The following is a 21689-nucleotide window of genomic DNA, read 5'->3' as shown; positions in this document are numbered from 1 at the left end:
CTCTTTAAAATAAGCTAGCAATTAAAAAATGTCTAACCCATGATTTTCTGAGTGAAACAATCAGCCCTGAGTTGCTCCAGCCCTTGGCATCTTCATCCCACAATGTAGGGGTTGGTTTGGTGCCCAGCTGCTGAACTGGGTGCAAGGGAGAAAATCCATGCTGATCCAGGCCGAATGACTTTCCTGACTTGGTAGCTCCAGAGATTAGCTTGTCATTGTAGAGCAACTGAGTTAATTAGGAATTTCTGTGGAGTCAGAATTCTGAGTAGTAGAAAAGAACTGGAGAATAAGAATGCAAGAATGGCTACCCTGTACCATAAACAGCATTTCTTCTCCACACTGTCCCTTGAGGCTTGGAGAGTTGGGGAAAGCACCATCTCTTCAGAGAATCAAGTGTAGAGATAGCTGAAAGTGGACAAGTGCATGTTTGGAAAGTTAGGAATAATACTGTCATAATTCTTCCCCAGAAGAGAGTTAGCATGCCTCAATCCATGAAGATCCCATACAAGTCCATAGCATGAGGTATCAAGAAGTCATCTTCACAAGGACTTCAGCCATAGCAGGGTGTCAAAGCACGCGTGATGGCTATCAGTTATGATTTTTACCCAGAATCTCTTGTCTCTTCTACTGCCTTGTCTGAACCAGAGCTCCTGGGAGGGATTTTTGCCTTCCAGCCCTTCACCTCTCACTAATCCACAATCTGTTACCTTTTTTTTTTTTTTTAAGATTTTATTTATTTATTTATTCATGAGAGACACAGAGAGAGAGGCATAGACACAGGCAGAGAGAGAAGCAGGCTCCATGCAGGGAGCCTGACGTGGGACTCGATCCTGGTTCTCCAGGATCACGCCCTGGGCTAAAGGCGGCGTTAAACTGCTGAGCCACTGGGGCCGCCCTCTCTGTTACTTTTAATTGAAATAGTTAAGCTATGTAGGTCAGCTCATTTAAAATCCTCAAGGGCAGACCACTGCATTATAAGCAGGATGAGCCCCACAAAGTTGTTCTCTAAACTGGATTTCATGTATTAAAATATAGACACATAGATACACACAAACAAAATTTCGTGAAAACCACCTACACAAAAACTGAGATGGGCACGAAAGATCCATATCCATAATTGGGCCACTGGTCATCTACCAAGCTCAAGGTTGGAGCCACCCGAGAAGAATGGCACTATTTGCTGAGAAGCACACCCCAGTTGCCCATCTTTGACACATCTGGCAAAGGGATTCTCAGATGCCTGTTACTTCTCAAGGCAAACACCACTGATCCTCTTGTCCTCCCATTTCTAACCAGAGTGCATAGCAATCAACTTGACCACAGCTCCACTATTCCCTTCCTCCCAAGAACAGGCAGTAAGTCGGTCATTGTGTGTATATTTTACATGCCAAGAACACATATGTGTTCAGTGGCATAAAATACTCATAATTTCATGGATGCCAGAAAGGATCAATATAGAGAGAACAAGCCTTAGCATCTGTTTTCAGTATTCCCACCTTTTCCAAAGGCAAAAAAGACCAACAGACGCTTCCAGACAATTGGCTTGTTTGATAGGATAGTATTGCCCTACCAGCAGAAGCCTCTGCCAGGGACACCTTTCAGAGCTGTGAAAGGGATTCTTAGTCCACGTATGCTCAAAAAGTTAAAGGAAATACTAATAACAAGCCACAGTCAGAAACACTGAAATAATGCCAGATTGTGTTAAACCAGTGGGAAGCACAGGGTGTGGGAGTGGAGATAATGCACATCCAAGTGACCTTAAGTGACATCACTGCTAACCTCCTTCCATCTGAACCCATATCCAACTTGATAGGCAGGTGGAGAAGATTAAAGTCAAGTAACAGATCTTTGAAACATACTTTTGCTGAAGAGATCCTTCTGGGGTCTGAGACCAGTTTGAGGAGGAGGACTCCTACTCCGCCAGGCCCGTAGGAGAGGGAAACACTAAAGACGGAGCCCGATTCTTGCGGCAAGCCTTGACTCCTTCCTGCAGCAGACTGTTTCACACAATGGTTAGAGTGAGCAGTTAGATACCAGAAGTCTTTTCAAGTCAGTGTATTCATCTTCAGCCTCCTTGCATAAGGCCTAAAGGAGTCAACCACCCAGATGTCAGAATCAAGTCATGGGCAAAAGTTTTTAATGATACCAAGTGATGCTGTGCCAGGGAGTAGCCTGTTCATATTCTAACAATTTCTGGATCCAAAATCAAAATTAAAAATCACTGAGGCTGAATCCCCTACATTTTAGAACACTGAATAATCTTAAATGAGTTCTCATAATGGGCAGTGACCAAGAAGAAAAAAAAAAAAGTACTATCTCCCAGATTTAATAGAAGACACTGTATTATAAGCTCCTCAGGAGAACTTCAGTCACCACTGTGAGTCTAGCACCAACCCCAAGGCCTGACACACACTGTGTGCTCAACATTACTTGCTTTGTGCAAGAGTGAAAGAATAACACTGATTCTTTCAAGGGAATTTAAAATTACCACCAGATGGGTGATATGTCCATGGTGACAGATCTTTAAGACCATTGAAACTTAAAGTAGCAGGGCCACAGATTGTTCCGGGTCCATGACAAATAAGGACCTAGTTGACTCTCTTTCAAAATATGAAGCTCCCTTCAGCAAGGAAATAATGATATAAAAAAAGTTGATAGCAATGAACACACCTCGTGCCCAAATCTTGGTTTTTAAATATCATTCTCCAATAAAAGAAACCAGAGTGCCTTGGAGAAGTGTTTGATTCCAGGGCTGAGGTAGAAAAAATTCAAGATGATTCTGGAGCAGCTCCTAGTCCAAAAGCAAGAAAATGATTGAGGGCTGAGGGCACGTTGAAGGCGACAGGAGCTAACCTGGGAGAGCTCTCAATGGCCAAAGCTAGAACAATTTGAACAACAGAACAAATAAGAGTAATATTAAATTATAGCCCATAGAATAAAATAACATGATAGTGATATTATTAATTAAATTAATTAAATTATTAATTTTAATAATTGAATAAAGAAAGAAATGAGGAAGAAGGGATAGCTCTTCCTAATAGAAGAAGGTCAATTAAGAGATGTAGAGGAAAAGAAGACAATAGAAAAATTAGGCAAACACCACAGTAATAAATATTGCAGGCAAGGTCCGCAATGTATGCTAAAATTACAAGCAAAAGTTTGATAAGCAATGAAATATTATACGCAAAATATCTCCCTCAGGATATTAATTAATTAGAAATGGAGAAATAGCAGCTTTACAGTAGATAAACCCAACAGACACCACCTTCACCAAGTGATAAAGTTTAGTGGCACCAGTAAAAACACATTCTAACATCTTTTGCCCCTGTCACGATAGAATGCAGAGGGCACATTACTTCTGTGATATTCAGAAGTTTTGTATGTATCCTGGAGGCAAAATGTATTACCTCAATCTAATCATGATGAAACAGACAAACCCAAATTAAGAGGCATTCTCCAAAATAATTGACCTGTACTCTTCAACAACAGTGTCAAAGTCATGGAAAAACAAGGCAAGACTGAGGGACAGGCCCGTGTTTCTGGGAGACGCTAAAGGAGACTTAATGACTAATCATGCAGGACCCTGTATTCGACCCTGGACCAGAAAATAAGCTTAGGCAGAGAAACTGGGGAAATCAAAAGGAAGTCTGAGGTTTAACTGAAAGTATTGTACTAATGGCAATTTCTTCATTTTAACCATTATATTCCAGTTATGCAATGTATAAACATAAGAGGAAGATGGGTGAAGGATCTATGCACACTCTCTGTGCTATTTTTCAACTTTGATGTGAGCCTAAGATTATTTCAAAGAAAAATGTAAAAAAAAAGAAGAAGAAAAAAAAGTCAAGTAAACTAAGCACTGTTTATAGACACAGTTGATTTACATTCTGCCACAAGCTCATGATCACACTACGGATTGGTAACTGGTAACTGGTCTACCAGCTGGGGCCCACATTTTGAGTAGCACTATACTAAATTATTTGCAATTTACCAGAAAGTAAGGAATCAAAACACCTTCTTGTTCATGCCTAATGAGTATCATTAGGTCCTGTGTTCAAGCTTTATACTCAGTAGGTACGTGTTGCTCACAAAGTAAGAAATTGGGAGTGATGATTCTCATTCTACTCTGATTTTAAAAGCAAAATAAAAAACAAAAACAAAATAATCCTGTTTGTGACAGTGTCAAGGTTGTTGACACTAACCTTGGTTTTCTCCTAATTAAACTGGGAAAATAATGTGTACCCCAACACCTTTATAAGGGTTGACAGGGGGCCGAAATGAGATAAACTGTATGGAAGTGTTTTGAAATCATAAAAGCACCATTCAGGTGTAACCTTGTCTTATGAGTCACATGCTTAAAAGTCCTCCTTTTCATTATTTTCAGAAATGGATGGCTTAATAATTTGTTACCAAAGATATCCATCCAACTTGAGAAATTATTTCAAATTTACTGAGGACCTACTATGTTTTAGGCATTGGCATAGCCCCTATAGTAGATAGAAAAATGAATTTCACATGGACTCTGGCCTCAGTGAGTTTCCAGCCACAGGAAGGAGGATGACACATATGTCGATAAATGACAATACCACATTAGAAGTGGAAATTGCCAACTTCCAGGCAGGCACCCCACACAGATATGGGAAAATCAAGGACTTGAGCCAGCTGCTTTTTCCCTTTGTGACCACACAGTTCCTTTGTGTACGTCTGTACAAATTACTTCCAAAAATGAATTCCACATGATAAATAACAAATGATTACTGGATTGATAAAGGGAAAAGAGATGAGGCTTTTGGAGGCAGAAGCATGTGTTCCAGTAATGGCCAGTACTTATGAGCTTTAGGTCTTTGGGCAAGGCCCTTAACCTCAGTCTCTTCCTCTGCAAAATGGGGACAATATGCTACCCACCTCACAGAACCACTCTGAAGACTGAAGGAATTCATACAAATCAAATACTCAGAACAGTACTTAGCCCACAATGAGCACTACACAAGACTTGTTCTTTCTTCTTGTCCTGGGGAAATGTATCTATGGCTTTGTGACTGATAGTAGGGAAAAATACCCCACAAAATCAAAACAGAAAACTCTAGTTACAAAGTCCTTTTTGCTCCAGAAAAGCACAGATCCTCTTGAGTGATCAGGAGAGAATGAGGACAAGTCTGTAGTGCACAGACTAGCTGGTTCCCAAGGCTGTTGATGGTCAGGATGGGTGCTGTGTAATGTCGCTCACAACTCCCACCTGCTCCCCTTTTAGCCTTTTGGACATTTGAGTTCATACTCTGGGCTCTCAAGTCCCCAAGTCTTCTTGGGGAATTGGGGCGATCCACAGACACACTTTGCAGTGACTGTATTTGCAGGCTCTCACCACATCTCCCCACCTCTGCTGAGAACTCCCATCCTCCTTATCTGGCACAAGGGAAAGCCACAGTGAAAGGGTCTCTGCCTTGCCCTGGCATGGCCTCAGGTCTTGGCTTGTTCTTATTTCTTTTTTGTTGTTGTTGTTTTTGGTTTTTTCGCTTGTTTGTTTTTGTTGTTGTTGTTGTTGTTTTGTTGTTCTTGTTTCTGACACACACCGGTGTGTTTTGGTCTTTCCCACAATGTCCATTCAACCACAATCTGGACATGTTCAAAGCCCAGCCCTGGACTGGTGGAGAGGCCAACAGCTCCTCACTTCCTGCTACAGTGTCCCCAGCCCACAGCAATGGAAAACCATTCAGACAAATAACAAGGAAGGGCCAAACCCACAATCCAAACCATATTTCTCCAGGCCCCTCCTCCTCTATCTCCTCCACTATCTATTCTCATCTGTCCTCGTAACCCAAGGCAATCATATTCTCGGCTTACATGAAGGTCCTCTGATTCGATGCTCACACACACACACACACACACACACGCACAGTGATTCCTCCACACGTGATTTCTCTACACGGCAGCCACATTCATCCTGTTATAACACAGACCATGCCACTCTCTAACTCAAAATCTCCGATGGGCCCTTACTCATTCCAAGAGGTAATGTCCTTCCCATGGCGCCCAAGCCCTCCTCCTTCTGGCCTCTAGTTAGCACCCTGTCCTACCTTCAGCTAGCATTCCTCCTAGCTTGAGCCACTCCAGATGTTCTGGCCTCCTTCCTCTTCCCTGAGTTTACCCAGCCACTCTCACCTCTGAAAAATTGCTCTTCCAATTCCATCTGCCTGGAATGCTTTTCTCCCAAATATCCACCTGGCTGGTTCCCTCAAGCATCCCCTTGGGAAGCCTTCTGTAATCATGTTATTTATAATATAAGCCACTACCCACACCTACATCCCCATTTTACTGCTTTATCTTTCTCCACACACTTGTCACCACCCAACATCATGTGTTTTACTTATTTAATTTATTTATTGTCTCGCCCTAGTATAACCTATGGGCAGGGAGAGCTGTTTTATATACTGCTAAATCCCTAGTATTCAGAACAGGTATTCAACAAATACTTGTTGAATAAAGGAAAGAAGGAACTGAAAAATCTCTATACATATATATACAAACACATGTGCTTATATTCCTACGCATGCATATTACAGCTACTACTTCCTGAGCTCCGACTACATCCCGGGTACTGGATGAGGCCTGCAAGGAAGCACATGCACTTTGCACAAGTATCTAATTAATGCTTTCAATGAGCCTGCAAGAAAAAATATACTTATGTACATTATAAAGATTAGGAAACTGAACTTGCCTAAGTAGTCAGCAAGGAAAAGAAAGCTGGATATGGTCTCCAGAACTCCAAATCCCATGCTCCTTCTACTAGGCAACACTGTGTCTCAGTACTCGTGTCCCTTAAAACTCTTGCCCATTAATGATAATTGGCCAGTACATCTGCTGTATTTCCCACCAGATGGAGCCTCCTGGAAGTCCTGGCAGTGTCTTCCCCTCTGTTTCCCCAGGACCTGCTCATATAGTATAGTTCCTGGTGCATAGTCAGTCTCCATTACGCACTGTTAGAAATGTTAATTTTCCCTCTACCTGAGCTGACAGATCGTCAAGCACTTATTCCTCTTTCCTCGGCAACTAGGGCACATCTGACTCAAGTCAGAAGAGGGAGAAGCATCCTGCTGCATTTATCTTCAAGAAAGAAGAAAATCTCAGACAGGCGAAGAGCAGCACTGCTCGCACCAGGCAGCCACGTGCCCCCTCAACTCCCCCCCCCGGCCCCCGCCCAGGGGACCCTGCTGACACAACCACAAAGGTGAGAAGATGGAAGGAGTGCAGCTGGGGGAGAGCTGAAAACTAACCTGGAAAGTCTCAAAATCTTGACTGTGCTTCCCCCCTTTTTAATCTCCCTTACCCCCCCAAATCCATAACCACACCCCTCTATTTTTACACGCAGCATGCCAACCAGATTCTTAGTGAACTGGAACTCACACTTAACTCCTGTACTGTTTTACCTTCACCACTAGCTAAGGCAGAGTGGGGGAAAACACGAGGACCACTTTACCAGTGTAGGCTGGGAGAGAGTAGAGCACAGTAGTTCACATCATGGACTCTGGAGTGGGACAGACTTGAGTCCACGCCTTGGGCAAGTAGGTTCTCTCCTCAGCTTCTATTTCCTCTGGAAGATATAGACTGAGCAGCCTCTACTTTTATAGAGGTGCTGTATTAAGTAAAAGAGTCTATTTGTGTCAAGTGCTTAACACAGTGCCTACTACACAGTAAGTGCTCACTGTTTGTATTTAAAAAAAAAAAAAACTGGGGATCCCTGGGTGGCGCAGCGGTTTGGCGCCTGCCTTTGGCCCAGGGCGCGATCCTGGAGACCCGGGATCGAGTCCCACATCGGGCTCCTGGTGCATGGAGCCTGCTTCTCCCTCTGCCTGTGTCTCTGCCTCTCTCTCTCTCTCTCTCTCTCTGTGACTATCATAAATAAATAAAAATTAAAAAAAAAAAAGAATAACATTTAAAAAAAAAAAAAACTGACCTGAATATTACATTAGAGGACAGCTCCCTGTATAGGGTGTTGGAAAGACATCTCAGGGCCAGGGACAGAGTTCCTGCAAGCCACCTGAGTTCTGCAGCAAAATGCAAGCCTAAATGTCATTTACACCCTATTCAAATGTGTCCCAGAAGCCTGGAAACTCTTCCTCTACCACTTCTGTACCCAGACAGCAACCTGCCACATGGGGACATTGGACAGATGACCCAGAACAGAGAGCCTGGGAAGAGACTGCATCACTATCGCCAAAGCAGAGTAGTTTTTTAACACCTGAGGGAATTTAAACTCAGATTTTAAAAAATAGGGGCACCTGAGTGGCTCAGTTGCTTAAGCGTCGGACTCTTGATTTCGGGTCAGGTCATGATCTCAGGGTCATGAGACTGAGCCCCACATCAGGCTCAGTGCTGGGTATGGATCCTGCTAAGGATTCTCTCTCTCTCCCTCTCTCTCAGCCCCTCCCCGCCCACTGTTGCACTCTCTTGCTCTCTCTCAAAAGAAAAAAAAAAAGAAAGAAAATTACTGTATTTCTTCAATTTGAAAGAATCATAGATTTTTAAGACCGACATTATTTTACAGACCAATAAGAAAGAAAAAATGCTGCCCACTAAACCACAACATACCATCCATTATAAAATGCATGCCAATTTTAGAGGAATTGAAATTTAAGGAGAATGTATTCATTTGAATCAATGAAATATAGTATACCAAAGCAGAAAGAAATTGACACTATGTGTACTGTCAGGTAGGAGTGATAGCTGATGTTTAAATAACCGTGGGCTCCCGCTGCCTCATCAGTACACTGTCCACTGTCCTTAAATGGAAAGCTGGATGAAGATGCCTCATGGCTTCTTCAGGAGGGAAGGTGGGAAGTGTTGTAGAAATGCAGTGACTCTCCCCAAGCTGAGCATAGCCAGGGACTCCGTGTGGCCTTCTTACAACAGCACAGCACCATTATCTTCATTTTACAGACTCAGGAAGATTGAGTAACTTGCCAAAGATTAGCTGAAAGTGGAGCTGGGATTCCAATTCGGGTCCGTCCAACCACAAAGCCCAGTGTGCACATCGCTAGACTGTACCACCTGTCTGGGAGATTCCTCTAGCTGGACAGAGTCTCCAATTAGCCTGACAGCTTGAAATGCTAATGTCCTCAGGAAAAACTGATACTAAGGTACAAGAATCATTTTCCCAGAAAGGTGGTCTTAGAGAGAGGGAGAGGGGCACTGGAAGGAGGTCCTAGGCAAACTCGGGGAGATAGAACTTCAGAGGCGAGGGTGACTAGCTAAAAAGAGGAGGCCAGGGCCCAAGGGAAAACCCAGTGGCCCACCCAGAAGTTCTGGAGTGAACACTTAGCTATGATCCCCTCCTTCCACAGGGGCCACAGTGTCAGCAGCAAGGACAGCTACATGTTTAAGCCCCAGACAAGGTTAACATCTTCCACCTGCTCAAGAGTCCAGGTGTCGCTTGTTCAGATTTACTGCTTACACAATGCATTCGTTAGAAAAGAATTTGCACTACAATAGGCTGTTTTTCAAGGGTCCTCCTAGTGCCAATAGAATACTTGAAACTTTTGCTGAAAAACAACAGGGAGAGAACCTGAGAACTAAAGGAAGATGGGAGTCAAGCTCCATGTATTTAATAGCTCTGATGACCCAAACTCAGTGAAGGACAAGTTCCGAGCTTGCTCGCTTCCATTTTGAATCTCCTTGGAGGAAACAAAGACATGTGTAATTATTAATAGCAGCAAGTCAGGTATTAGCCATACTGTGTGCTTTGGGGACAAATAGCAATTTTAAAATGTGAGATATTGAGAGGAAATACAAATATCTATATGGGGCTTAAAATCTTTGTGCAGAAAATCTGTCATTGACAGGTGGTCTTTAAATGCAAGTGGCTTTAGAGGGCTGATGACCTTCCAGAGAGAAAGATAAGGTGTTCAGAACAAATGCAGAGTTCAAAGACTCGGCTTCCATCTTAGATCTACCCTGGTTGTGTGACCCTGGCCAACTCATTCAACTTCTGAGTTTCCCCAAGTGTACAGCGGCAGTCATCAGTATCGGTCCTGCCTACCATGAGAGCTAACTTTTGGTATCAAAGATCATACCAGTCAAAGAATGCTGTAAACTATGAAGAAAAACACAAATAGCAGCTAATTAAATTAATTTTGACAGGTCTTACTACCCCCTCTAAGAAGAAAACCGCACACGTGCATGCACGCACGTGCACGTGTGTGTGTGTGTGTGTGTGTATAAGCTACACACCTGGGGGGTTGGCTTCTCTAAGCAGCAGCCAGGGATTTAGTGAGTAACCTAGATATCATTGGAGAAGTAAATGGCATTCTCTCTGAGGCCAACCTTTCAAAGTGTTTAATTGATGGAGAAGTGAGATGTTATATAGGCTTGTGAAAAGTTCCTCAAGATGATTCGTACTCAGATGATTCGGTGGTTGCTCTTGTATAGCTGCCTTGCTCCTAGGGCCTTACCATGTCCAGCTTGATTTGGATCTCATTCTCATGAAGACCTACAATGCAATGACCACAATGTTCAGAAAGTGAAAGGATTGTTGCCTACTACCCTAGAACACCCTCTCTAAAGCATACACCTTTCTTCCTTCAGGATTGTAAGCCTTAATATGAGTCTCAGTTGCACTGGGGAAGAAGAAACAGTGATAGAAACCTTAACACCCAGAATCTCAAACCAAATTATCCAGAGAATTGCCTCTGTAGCCCCACCTCCACCTCTTACTGAGGCTCCCTCGCTCAGGTCCAAGGGATAACATCTGGCAATTTTATTTACAGAAAACAAGGTTCCCATAGGACTCAGTTTCAGAGAGGTAAGAACTTCCCATTTCATCTGTAGATTTTTGATGTGAGCTCTGTCTTAATAACCAGATTTCTTCTCTTTCAGTTCTTGTTAATTATTTATGCTACTGTTGTTTGTATCTTAAAACACAAAGATAGTATTTGAAATATTGTTCTCCTTAGCTGCCTAGTTTCTGCCTTTTTAAGAAGATATTAGAATATAATCTAGCAGGCAAGGCAGGAATCTAGTCTTTATAATTCTCTTTGTGCAACACTACGTTAAGTGCTGAATAAATACTTTTTAATGATGCAGCAGCTGGAAGGGTTCCACACATTATCTTATTCATATTGAAGATATCCTGGCAAAGTGAACAATGTCTCACAGATGGAGAAACAAAAAGCAGAGAGGTGAGGTGACTTGTACAAGAGAAGGAAGCATATCAGAAAGGGAGGCCTGACAATCTGCACATTCTTCCATTTGGGGTGCTATTGGTCATTCATCTCAAAAAGCCACAACCTTAAAAATAAAAAGTTCTCCACTCCTACAAAATTTGGGCATGACCAAAAGCACTTTATAAATTTGATAGAAAAAAAAGAGCCCTCATCATTGATTGGCTCAGGGACACATCGTCCCTTTCAACCAAACATCAGAAGATTACTCTGTAAGCAAAAATACATTATCATCCCCATGTGCCAACAGCAGCAGTGGCATAGTGGTATGTACATGTGACCTCCTATCTCTGGACCCCAAGATGCTTTAGATTTAATTATCTCCAACATCTCCCTATTTGCTTATACGAAAGAAGCCAAGTTGCCTTTTCTTCATCAGGAAATCAATACCAAGTTATGCTGCTGCCCAAGATCCCAAAGTGAACCAACAAAAGATCTTGACCTCCAAAGTCATCTTCTAACACAAGATTCTATCCTTCCCTTAATATTAAAATACAATGTACCTGACCATCCCTGCTACTGCCATGAAGTGTCAGAACAGGTGTCTGGGAAGTTGAGAGCTCACCATGAAGGGAGGATGGGAAAGGCACTTCATTCTCTTTTCGACTTAAGTTTAAGAGAATGCTTGGATAACCAAGTTTAGGTGCTTGGCCAGGTGGATGAGAAGTGCAGGAGAGAGTTCTAGAATAAAAATGTGTGGCCCATTTACATACTGAAGGAGACTGGAAATCACACTTTTTCATCTAGGTCTCTTGAGACCAACCATGTTTATTATAATAAAAATTCCATTTCCAAGGTCTGAACACCATTGTGAAGGAGAATTACAAAGTGAAACTAACCAGGAGCATGGGGTCAGTTGCAAGAATCAACCAGCAGACAACAGGTTCAGTTTTTAATCCAACAACCAAGGCCAGCTGGCAATGAACTCTCACCTCTCTACCTGTCACAGTCCCTAACATTTGTAAGGCCCATCTCGAACATTACATTCAAATTGCTTTTCTCCCGATATCTCCCAAATGCAGTATTCCCTCCCTTCTTAAAGCCTTCAGAGGATTTTATGTGTACATCTTTTATGGGATGCATCACAATCTGAAAGGAGTTGTAGATACCTGTAAAGTAACCCAGAATGTACTTATGTATTATTTTGTATTCAACATTATTTATTGAGTTCTTGCTATAGGCTTTATCTAAACTCTTTAATAATACACAGAAGTTTCTTAAGGTATGGAAGCACAATTTATTCTTTTTTTTTTTTTTTTACCTGACTAGCGACTAATACAGAACAGGCCTGTATTAATATATGTGGGGTAAAACTGAATTCAAAACCATCGGTAGTGCTGGAAAAACAACTCAGTAGAGAGGCAGGATAATAGGGGAGTTCAGATTGTGAACCTTGGAGTCAGACATGCCTGAGTCCAAATCCTAGATTAGTAACTTCTTAGCTTTGTGACCTTGGACAAGTTACTTAACCTCGTTTCCTTATCTGTGAAATGCAACCAGCAATACTTACCTCCCAGAATTAATGCAAAGGCTGGACAAAATGGTGTACGTAAAGCAGTTGGCACAGTACCCAGCCCAGTTGTCACTGTGGCTATTATACTTCCTGTATAATTCAACAAATGGATGGTAGGATTATCTACCACAGGAAGGGTGATGAATGTTAAGTCCAAAGGAACTGCACTATTGGCACACCTAGTTGGCAGCTCTCGGGGTCCCTGTTCAAAATGGCAAGGCTAGGATTCTTAGAGTCAGAAGGCATTGCTGGGCACCAGTATTCCTTCCAATATAGCCATTCAGCCCAGGAGCAGCTCATCCTTGACCATAACTGGTGTGTGCTATATTTTACACACCTCAGTGAGGCTGGGAATCCCCAAAGAAATCAACCTCAGAGATTGGTCAGGCCTGGCTGCTTCATTTCCCTTTTTCCAGAAATCCCAAGCTGAAAATAGAGGTTCAAACCCTGATAGTATCAGGGACACATTTTCCATACAGCTTCTCTTTGGAGAGGTAAGGAGAGGTGACTCTCCAATGGGACACCGTGATGTGGACAACACCATCTTGTACACTGTGAGTCCTGCAGAGCAAGGCAGGATGGCCCCTCGCCTTGACCAGTTTAAGAATTTAAAAATCACGTGCCTGTGAGTTGTTCATCAGTGTTTCCATGCATACCCATGCCATTACATAAGGACCATGACATTTCAGATCCCGGTGTCTAGGGTCCATTAAAAAGTAAATATCTCCTTTTAAATGGAGAGGCAGTGCATTTCTCCTTCATCCTTATTCTGACGGGTGCCTCCCTCCATTCAACTTTGCAGGTTCATTTCCAATAGGTTTATGTAACAAAACAGCTGAGTGATATATCAGAGGAGCTCTGGGTGTGGCTGTTGCTTAGATGGCATTGCATTTAGAGATTTCCAGTGAATGAGAAAGCACTCCATTTCAGAGCTGCCCACCTCTCGGGACAAGCTAATTGTACCTTAAGTTCAGAATGTCCACTTTTTCCAGGGCATGGGATCAGAAGTGAGCTGGCCTAATACTTAGTCAAAATGTGGCCCTTCATTGCACAAGATGTGCACTACAGTCCTCCACAAATGACCCATCCCCAAATATATTTGTGCCAACAATCAAGTCTGTGTGTGAAGTCTTGGACCCTAGAATATTAATATTTACATTGTGTTTTTCCTCCTAGAAAATATTTTCTCATCTCTGTCACTTAATCCTTGAAACAACTCCATGAAAACATTATTACTGCTTTCATTATTACTATGGTCCATTTTCCATTTGCAAATCAAAAAAGCAAAGCGTCTGTGTGTTAGAGGCTAAGTGTAGTGCCCATCCGCAGCAGAGCTGGAAATCTGACTCCATTTTACTGACTCAAACCCAATGTTTTTCTAAACCCAAACTTTCTGAAGAGAAATATCACCCTCTGAGTACTAGGGTATTTGATCTCACTGATTTATTCACTATTGTGTGTAATCAGACATAGTAAGACCAACCATCACTTTCTAAAATAACACTTGTTTTTCAATTTTAATTTCAAAATGTTTATCATAGACAATTGTTAAGAATCACAAATATTCAGAAAATAAATCATTTGTCATTTCATTCCCTGGAAGTGGCTTGTCATTAACCCTCTGATGTACATCCTCTTAGACCTCTCAAGATATGGTATATCCTATCTACACCTATATGAGATATAAATAGAGTTTATATGTTTTATGAAATTAAGGTCATATTATGGATACTATTCTATGTTTTTCCATTTAGTTCTCCATCAACATCTTCCCATGCCATTAAATATCCTTCCACCTTATCACTTGAATAGCTACATGGTGTTCCATCACATGGATGCATCCTAATGTAGCCAACTAATCCCCTAGAGACTGAAGAATAAGGGAGAACAATTCAATTATTTCAGGTTTGACTCTATTATGAATAGATGACAGTGAAATACTTGTAAATAGTCTTTGTGTGTATTTCTGATTATGTCCATTGGATAAAATCCTCTAAAATTCTTGGACCAAAAGGAATGAAGATTTTAAGGCTCTTGAATATTTTGAACAAACTGCCTCCAAAGTGAGTATAACCATTTCCACTGCCCAGCAGCTCTGCCTCCAAAACATGTCCCATTCATCCCAATGGGCAAATCATGTCCATCTACCTCACCTCTCCTGCTGGTACTAGGTACCAGCTTCCAGCCCTCCCAACTGGTCTCTCATACCCACCCCCATCCCCCACCAAGTCTATTTTCCAATCTACAGGAAGGTAATCTTTCAAAAACAATAAACACGTTACCCTCCCTGCTGTCATGATCTAGTCCCTGCCTACCCCTCCAACCTCCTCACTCATCACTGTCCTGGTCATTCACTGTGTGCCAGATTTCCTCTTCTGTTCCAGACACACACACCAAGCCTGGCCTGCCTCCTTTGTACTTGCTGTTCCCAGGACGCTTCTTCTGTTTCTTTGCAAGCCTAGCTCCTTTTGTTATCATGGCCCCAGAGGGGTCTTCCCTGGCCACTGATTTAGGTAACTCACTCCCTATCGTCATGCTATCCTGTCACTTTGCTTTGTGTCTCTTAGATTCCTTTTTCACAGCACCAATCATAACAGGAAGACTTCTTATTGATTTGCTTACTACTCTATGTTCTGTCTCCTTCTCCCCTTCCCCTCCCCCACCACGCACAGAAAATGTAAACTCTCTTGCTCACCACTGCACCACCAATGCCCATCCACATGCCCAAGCATCAGATGTTCTCAGTAAATACTTGCTGAGTAAATGAATGCACAGAAAAAAGTAGTTTTAGTATGACCCTAACCAAGCATAATATTAGAGCTAAATATAATGATATAATGTAAAACATTATCACCTGGTGTCTTCCAGAAACAGGGGGAAAAGCCAAGAGATGCCATAAATGATGGCAAGTCAAGACTGATGGATAACTCAGGCTGTGATGGCTCACCTGCATCACACAGATCCAGCAGAATCTAACCAGAAATTGAAACCGAAAACTGCATCCTTTAAAACTAATCTCAAAAAGAAAATGGAAATTTACCATAAGAAATTACAACATATAAGAAAACACCTGAAAGTGTATTATTCTCTCACATTATAGAGATATTTAAATTGTCTAGTTTAACCATTTACATCGACATGGATGGAACTGGAGGGTATGATGCTGAGTGAAATAAGTTGGTCGGAGAAAGACAATTATCACATGGTTTCACTCATATGAGAAATATAAGAAATAGTAAAAGGGACGATAAGAAAGGGTCCCTTAATTAGAAAGGGGAAAAATTAGGGAAAATTTAGAAAGGAAGACAAACAAAGGGTAGCAGAAGGGGAGGTGGGTGGGAGGTTGGGGTGATGGTGACGGGCACTAGGAGGGCACTTGATAGGATGAGCATGGGGTGTTATACTATATGTTGGCAAATTGAATTTAAATTTTAAAAAAGTTCTTAACACAAGAAAAATTAATAAATTGTCTAGTAAGCTACAGATAGGGTGATACAACTTGTTTTCATAATTTGAAGACGCGACATGTTATTAGAAACAAAAAAATGGAAAGCCTAGAGGTGAGACCTCTAGATTACAACAGCAGCTATGGCTATGCTGGTGAGGCTCGCAGCCACACCAGCACTGCTGCCTCCTGGGTGGACAGAGGCAAGGCTTGTGCCAACCGCCTTGTGCTGAGCCCCCACCAGGGAGCCAGCACTTCACCTGGCACTTGACATGTGTAACCACACTGCAGCCTCCCGACGACTCTCCGAGGCACTGCTATGCCCACTCTGACGGATCAGAACCTGGGCTCCCCTGAGATCACAGAACAAACTGATTGCATCACGATTCTGGCAGGTACCTATCCGACACATGCTTTTTCCAAAATGGTTCAGCTCACCCACAGCACAGTTTCAGAAATGGGGTGCCCAGATTCCCCTCGCCCTTTCCACCAGCAACTGCTGACTTGGGATGCAGGAGGCAAAGAGTCATTTCCTTCCACCTCTGAAGAGCAGGAAGCCCTTTCTACAGTCGCGAACCGCTTTCCCTGGATGTTTCTCTGTCAATGTCACCGTCTGGAGTTCATCCAGTGTCAGAGTCCTCGTCAAGGATAGCCACTCTCCTGGGCTCCCCTTGGCCCTGGGTCAGCAGGCCACACAGCGTGTCTTTCCTCTCCCTCCCAGGGCTCTGGGTCCGACAGCACCTCTGAAAATCCTTTTTGGATATAATCAAGCCCTCCGTGTGTGTGAAAGGAAATGTTTCCAGGGTTTCAGGTGCTCCAAAGAGAAATCCCCACAGTCATTGTAAAAGATTTGTTTCTTTCTCTAATCTGAATCATCATGAAGGAATAAAGCCAAGCCAATTTCAGGGAAGAAGGCTGGAGCCTTCCCTCTGGAAGTCTGATGGGAAACTCGATGTGAGTACTTCCACTTACAACTCCAGAGAGCGGCACAATCTTGAAATACTTGATTCTGGGTGTTTTTTTTTTTTTTCCAATAAATGAACAACCACAACAAAATGCTTAGTTCCTAGTTGGTCTGATAAAATAGTAAGAAAAGAGTTTCCTGAATTGAGTAGTCAGCCCTGTTTGCTGGTCTCCCTGCCTCAGCGAGGCCCTCTGATGGGAGATAAAATGAGGGCAGGAGAGGGAGGAGAGCTTCTTCTGACATCACACCAAGAGAAGAGTAGAGCTAGGATAGAGACACGTGGAAGCTGTAAGGGACAGGCACAACGTGAAAAGTAAAGCAGTTCTGTGGGCTCTTTCCCTAATTCTCTGCGTAGCCCACAGAGGCACGTGAGCAATCTTCTATTGAGAAGTGTCCAAACCACGGTGCTCTCGGTGATCACAGAGGGCACAGCAATTCTGCAAAGAAGACTCCACCAGGCGGACTTTGAAAACAAATAGACACATATTTGCTGAGTTGGTTTAATCTGGCACAGGCTTACACTCAACCTTTACTCCCATATGTCAAGCACACAAATGCACATCACCAATTTTACCACTGACAGCTTCCCTCCCATGCCGAGAGTCTTGTTTTCCTTGAAAGGCAATTCCCAGAATGAAATATGGAGAGGTACATAACTCATCCAACGACTTTCAGGCTGCTAGACACTGACTAGTCAACCCATGGTCAGTAGCCACTGGATGATTAAAAACCAGTGATCAGATTCCTCTATGTGCAACCTACAGCTGATAAGAGAACCTCTCTGCCCCTCCTTTTTTTTCTGTTATAACAAAACAGATCTTCTTAAATATATTTCACATATTGCAGTAGCCTGGACATCAAATGTTTCCCAGAGTGAAATTAAATATAGCATTTTATTTGGAACAAGCCAGCCTAACTCGATTTTCCCCTTCCAGCATCGCCACATAGAGACCTTCCATTTGGCAGCTGAAAGATGTGCTCAGCTCTGAGCTGGACTTAGAACTTCCTTCCACAGTCTTACAATCCATCTGTTTCCTCTGCCCTAGTTCAAGAGCTTCAGAAGTCATGGAGGGGGCTGTCTGGTCCTCTGCCCCCGGGGGCCTGTCTTGAAGGTAAAATATCTTTCTCTTCTCAGTAGAGCCTCTCTAGGCTCCTTGTGACCACCATCCTGAACCACTGGAAACAACTTCCTAGAAAAGGCAAATGCCATGGAGCAGTCTGTCCTGGACAGAGGGAGTGGCTCACCTCTAGGATGTGGCTACACATTGCTCATTACTGCATGTTGCTCATGCTGACCCTCAAATGAGGGCAGGAGAACTAAGCAAATGTTACTACATGCCCACGGATGACTGTGCATCAGGAATATAAAGGTTATGAAGAAGCAAAGACTGTCAGCACAGGTGGGATGAGGGGCAACCTTGAGACCCCAGACCCAACATGCTCACTTTACAGATGCAGCCACTAGACCCAGAGAGGACATGGCACTCTTAAGGATCCCAGCAGCAGGCAGTAGCCCCTGTGGCTTCCAATATCTTGGGTCAAGGCTTGCCCAGGAACCTTGGGGAAGTTTAGGGGAGGACAAGCACCCAGGAGATGCCTCTAATGAGTGCGTTGTCAGCAGAGGCCTATGGTGAATTTTCGACGACAGCTGTCATTTCCTGGGGCCTGACAGGGTACCTGGCAACTCTTTAATTCCAAAAACAGCTGTGGCACAAAGAGATGTAAGCTCAGAATCAGGCCCCAGGCCCATGAACATCAAAGCTACAAGGTGAATCCAGTTTGTTTCTAACTCTGAACTCAACTATGCCATTTTGCCTCCCTATCCTATGACCTCCCTTAGCCCTCCCCAAAACAGAGCCATATCTAAGAAGCCAGATCAGGTCCAAATGAAAACCCTTGCTGCAAAGCTGTCTATCAAGTAAGATCCAAAGTGTGTGTGTGTGTGTGTGTGTGTGCATGTGCTCATCTACACACATGCAGGAAAAAGGACACATCTAAATACCAAGTGATTCCTAATTTTCTTCTTTATAAATTTCTGTTTTTCCAAAATATTAAAACAAACTGTTCTTACTAATCTGAAATTGAATTTTTAAAATTGTGGCCAAATACACAGAACATAAAATTTACCATCTTTACCATTTCCGAGTGTACAGTTCAGAGGCATTAGAGTACATTCTCATTACTGTGCCACCATCACCACCACCATCCCTCTTGAGAATATTTTTCATTTGGCAAGACAGAAACTCCATACCCATTCAACAATCGCTGCCCAGTTCTCTTCCCCAGCCCCTGAAAACCACCATTCTGCTTCCTGTCTCTAGATGCTCCATATAAGTGGAATCATATAGTATTTTTCCTTTTATGTCTGGGCTTATATCACCCCATGTAATGTCCTTGAGGTTCCTCTATGCCATAGTCTGTGTACACTCTCCTTCCTTTTTCCTGCACGTACATATACCATTCAACTGTCCACGGACACTTGCGTTGCTTCCACCATTGCTTTTTAGATTTATTTATTAAAGAGAGAGAGAGCATAAGTGAAGGGAGGGGCAGAAGGAGAGAAAGAATCACGGGCAGACTCCACACCCGGCAAAGAGCCCGATGCAGGACTCAATCCCAGGACCCTGAGATCACAACCTAGGCCAAAACCAAGAGTCAGACACTCAGCTGGGTCACCCAGGTGCCCCTTCTCCTGCTTTTGACTATTGTGAAGAATGCTATGAATATAGGTGTACAAATAACTTTTTTAAGCACCCAAACTTCTTAAATCCTGAAGGATATTTTCAGAATATGCTACTGTAGATTAAATATCAGGTTATGTCCTCTATTGGTCCCAGCCTGGGAAACAGAGCAAATTCTATGCTGTGGTCTGTACATTTTGCCTTCTGTCTCTAAACACCTTTAGAGTGGTTCTAAACCATTGGTTTAAAATGGTTTTCAACCCTGGCTATACATTAGAATCACCAGGGGTGCTTTTTGAAAATACTGATGTTCAGGCCCAGCTGAAGACATCTGAATCAGTCTCTGGGTTAGGCAGAGGATTTTTTTTTTTAAAGCTTCCCCTCTCCCCAGTTATTCTGCACGAGTGAGAATCGCTGCTATAAACCCTTTTCTTTGGGGGCCACTTCTCTTTATTTACAAAATCTCTGCCCTGCAAATAACTCCCTTTCTCCCAACAAAAGTGAAAGGGATTTGCTGGCCAGTCAACTACCCTAGTTGTTTGCCTGATTACATCTCAAGGAGAGACCCTCGATGCACAGCACTGCCTCCTCCCGTGAAAGCCTTTTATCTCTAATTGTGCGATAAGAGCCTGCCTCTTTCTTGGAAAGGAATGCCAACATGTATAAGCAGGTAAGAAGGTATTTCTGGGCTTACTCAGTCCTTACGGGAATTATAACCTAGTCCTTTTAAGGCAGCAGGGACAGGAAGAGAGAGAGACAAGGTGTGGTCCCAGGCCACATAAGGGCCAGATGGTGGACCTGTGGTTCCAGGTCCCAGGCCTGGAAGGAAGCTCCTGAGGAGGCTGGTTTCCTGGACTCGCTGGAGGAGATAGAGGACCTGGGCCATGCTCACATTCCTCTGACCCTAAAACACCCCCAGGGCCCTGGCCTCCCCCATTCTCACCCAGGACTCCCAGGTATATCCTCTGCTGTGTCCTGAGGACAGCCAGTGTGGCTTTGTCCGGTTCTATATTTGGCCACTTCCCCTCTGTAACCAGCACGCTAGAAGGCACCTCTGTGCTCTTGTGCTCTCTGATCGCTCAGTTCTTGACAACAGAGGCTGTTGCTGTAAAGGGGGGCATCGTGACTTCCCCAACAAGATGAGTTCTAAACATCGCTGTCGGAAGCTTCACAACCAAAGGTGGACATGAGAGTGGCCATGGCAGGACATCCCCTAGAACGGTTTCTCTCTCTGCTGCTCCCCTCCAGAGCTTTCCTCTCCCAGCGAGCAGACCTGCGGCTCCAAGGCCCTTCACCACTCCGTGGGGCTCCTCCGCCTTTTTTGGGGAGAACCCTCCAATCAGGATATTGGAGGACATCCATGCTGCCATCACAGCAGCAGCTTCCTGCTGCCAAGGACTGCTCCACTGGAGACCCGGGAACGGGGCCCTTTCCTCTGCCCTGGCCTCCTCTGGAGCCTGCATGTAAAAGGTGGGGACATGTCTGGACGCCAATGGGCAGGTCAATTCTGTTGGGGGGGAGGAGGCTGCTCCTCCATCTACATGAAATGTTAACATAACAGAATGCCAAACAGTGCTGGAAGACAGGAATGACAGCAGGAGTTCAGAGGACAGATGAGTGTGAGCTGGAGAAGCCAGGGTGCTGCAGAGAGGCCACAGAGCACGGGGATTAGGGGGATGGAGATGCCGCAGCCAGGCCTCACAGGAAGGGAGAAGGTACTGTGCCCCAGGGGACAGGGCCCACCTGGGTGTGGCCAGGAGGAGCCAGCCCACCTCTAAACTCTCCTCTGCCCTCTCAGGCATGCTGGCCCCTCAACGTCATGAGCAGTAAGGTTAGCGGAGTACCTGGCCCAAGAGATAACCAGAATCCATCC

General features: G+C 43.7%; 1 protein-coding gene and 1 long non-coding RNA gene across 41 annotated transcripts in view; both read right to left on the bottom strand.

Annotated features, from left to right (window-relative positions):
* The window catches only part of CACNA1C (calcium voltage-gated channel subunit alpha1 C), a 746601-nt gene that overhangs the window by 477774 nt on the left and 247138 nt on the right, over positions 1-21689 (bottom strand). The gene's annotated exons all lie outside the window — the stretch shown is intronic.
* Positions 1-21689, bottom strand: part of LOC112668984 (uncharacterized) — a 113589-nt gene that overhangs the window by 4914 nt on the left and 86986 nt on the right. For both annotated transcript variants that reach the window (XR_003141983.3, XR_007406402.1), the window contains exon 2: positions 38-10483. This is a non-coding gene — a long non-coding RNA (uncharacterized LOC112668984). The remainder of the gene's footprint in view (positions 1-37; positions 10484-21689) is intronic.

This window comes from Canis lupus, chromosome 27 (assembly GCF_003254725.2).
Source record: "Canis lupus dingo isolate Sandy chromosome 27, ASM325472v2, whole genome shotgun sequence".
NCBI classification, from domain to species: domain Eukaryota; kingdom Metazoa; phylum Chordata; class Mammalia; order Carnivora; family Canidae; genus Canis; species Canis lupus.
Note: the sequence above shows the minus strand (reverse complement) of the source record. Positions and strands in the feature narration are given on the sequence as shown.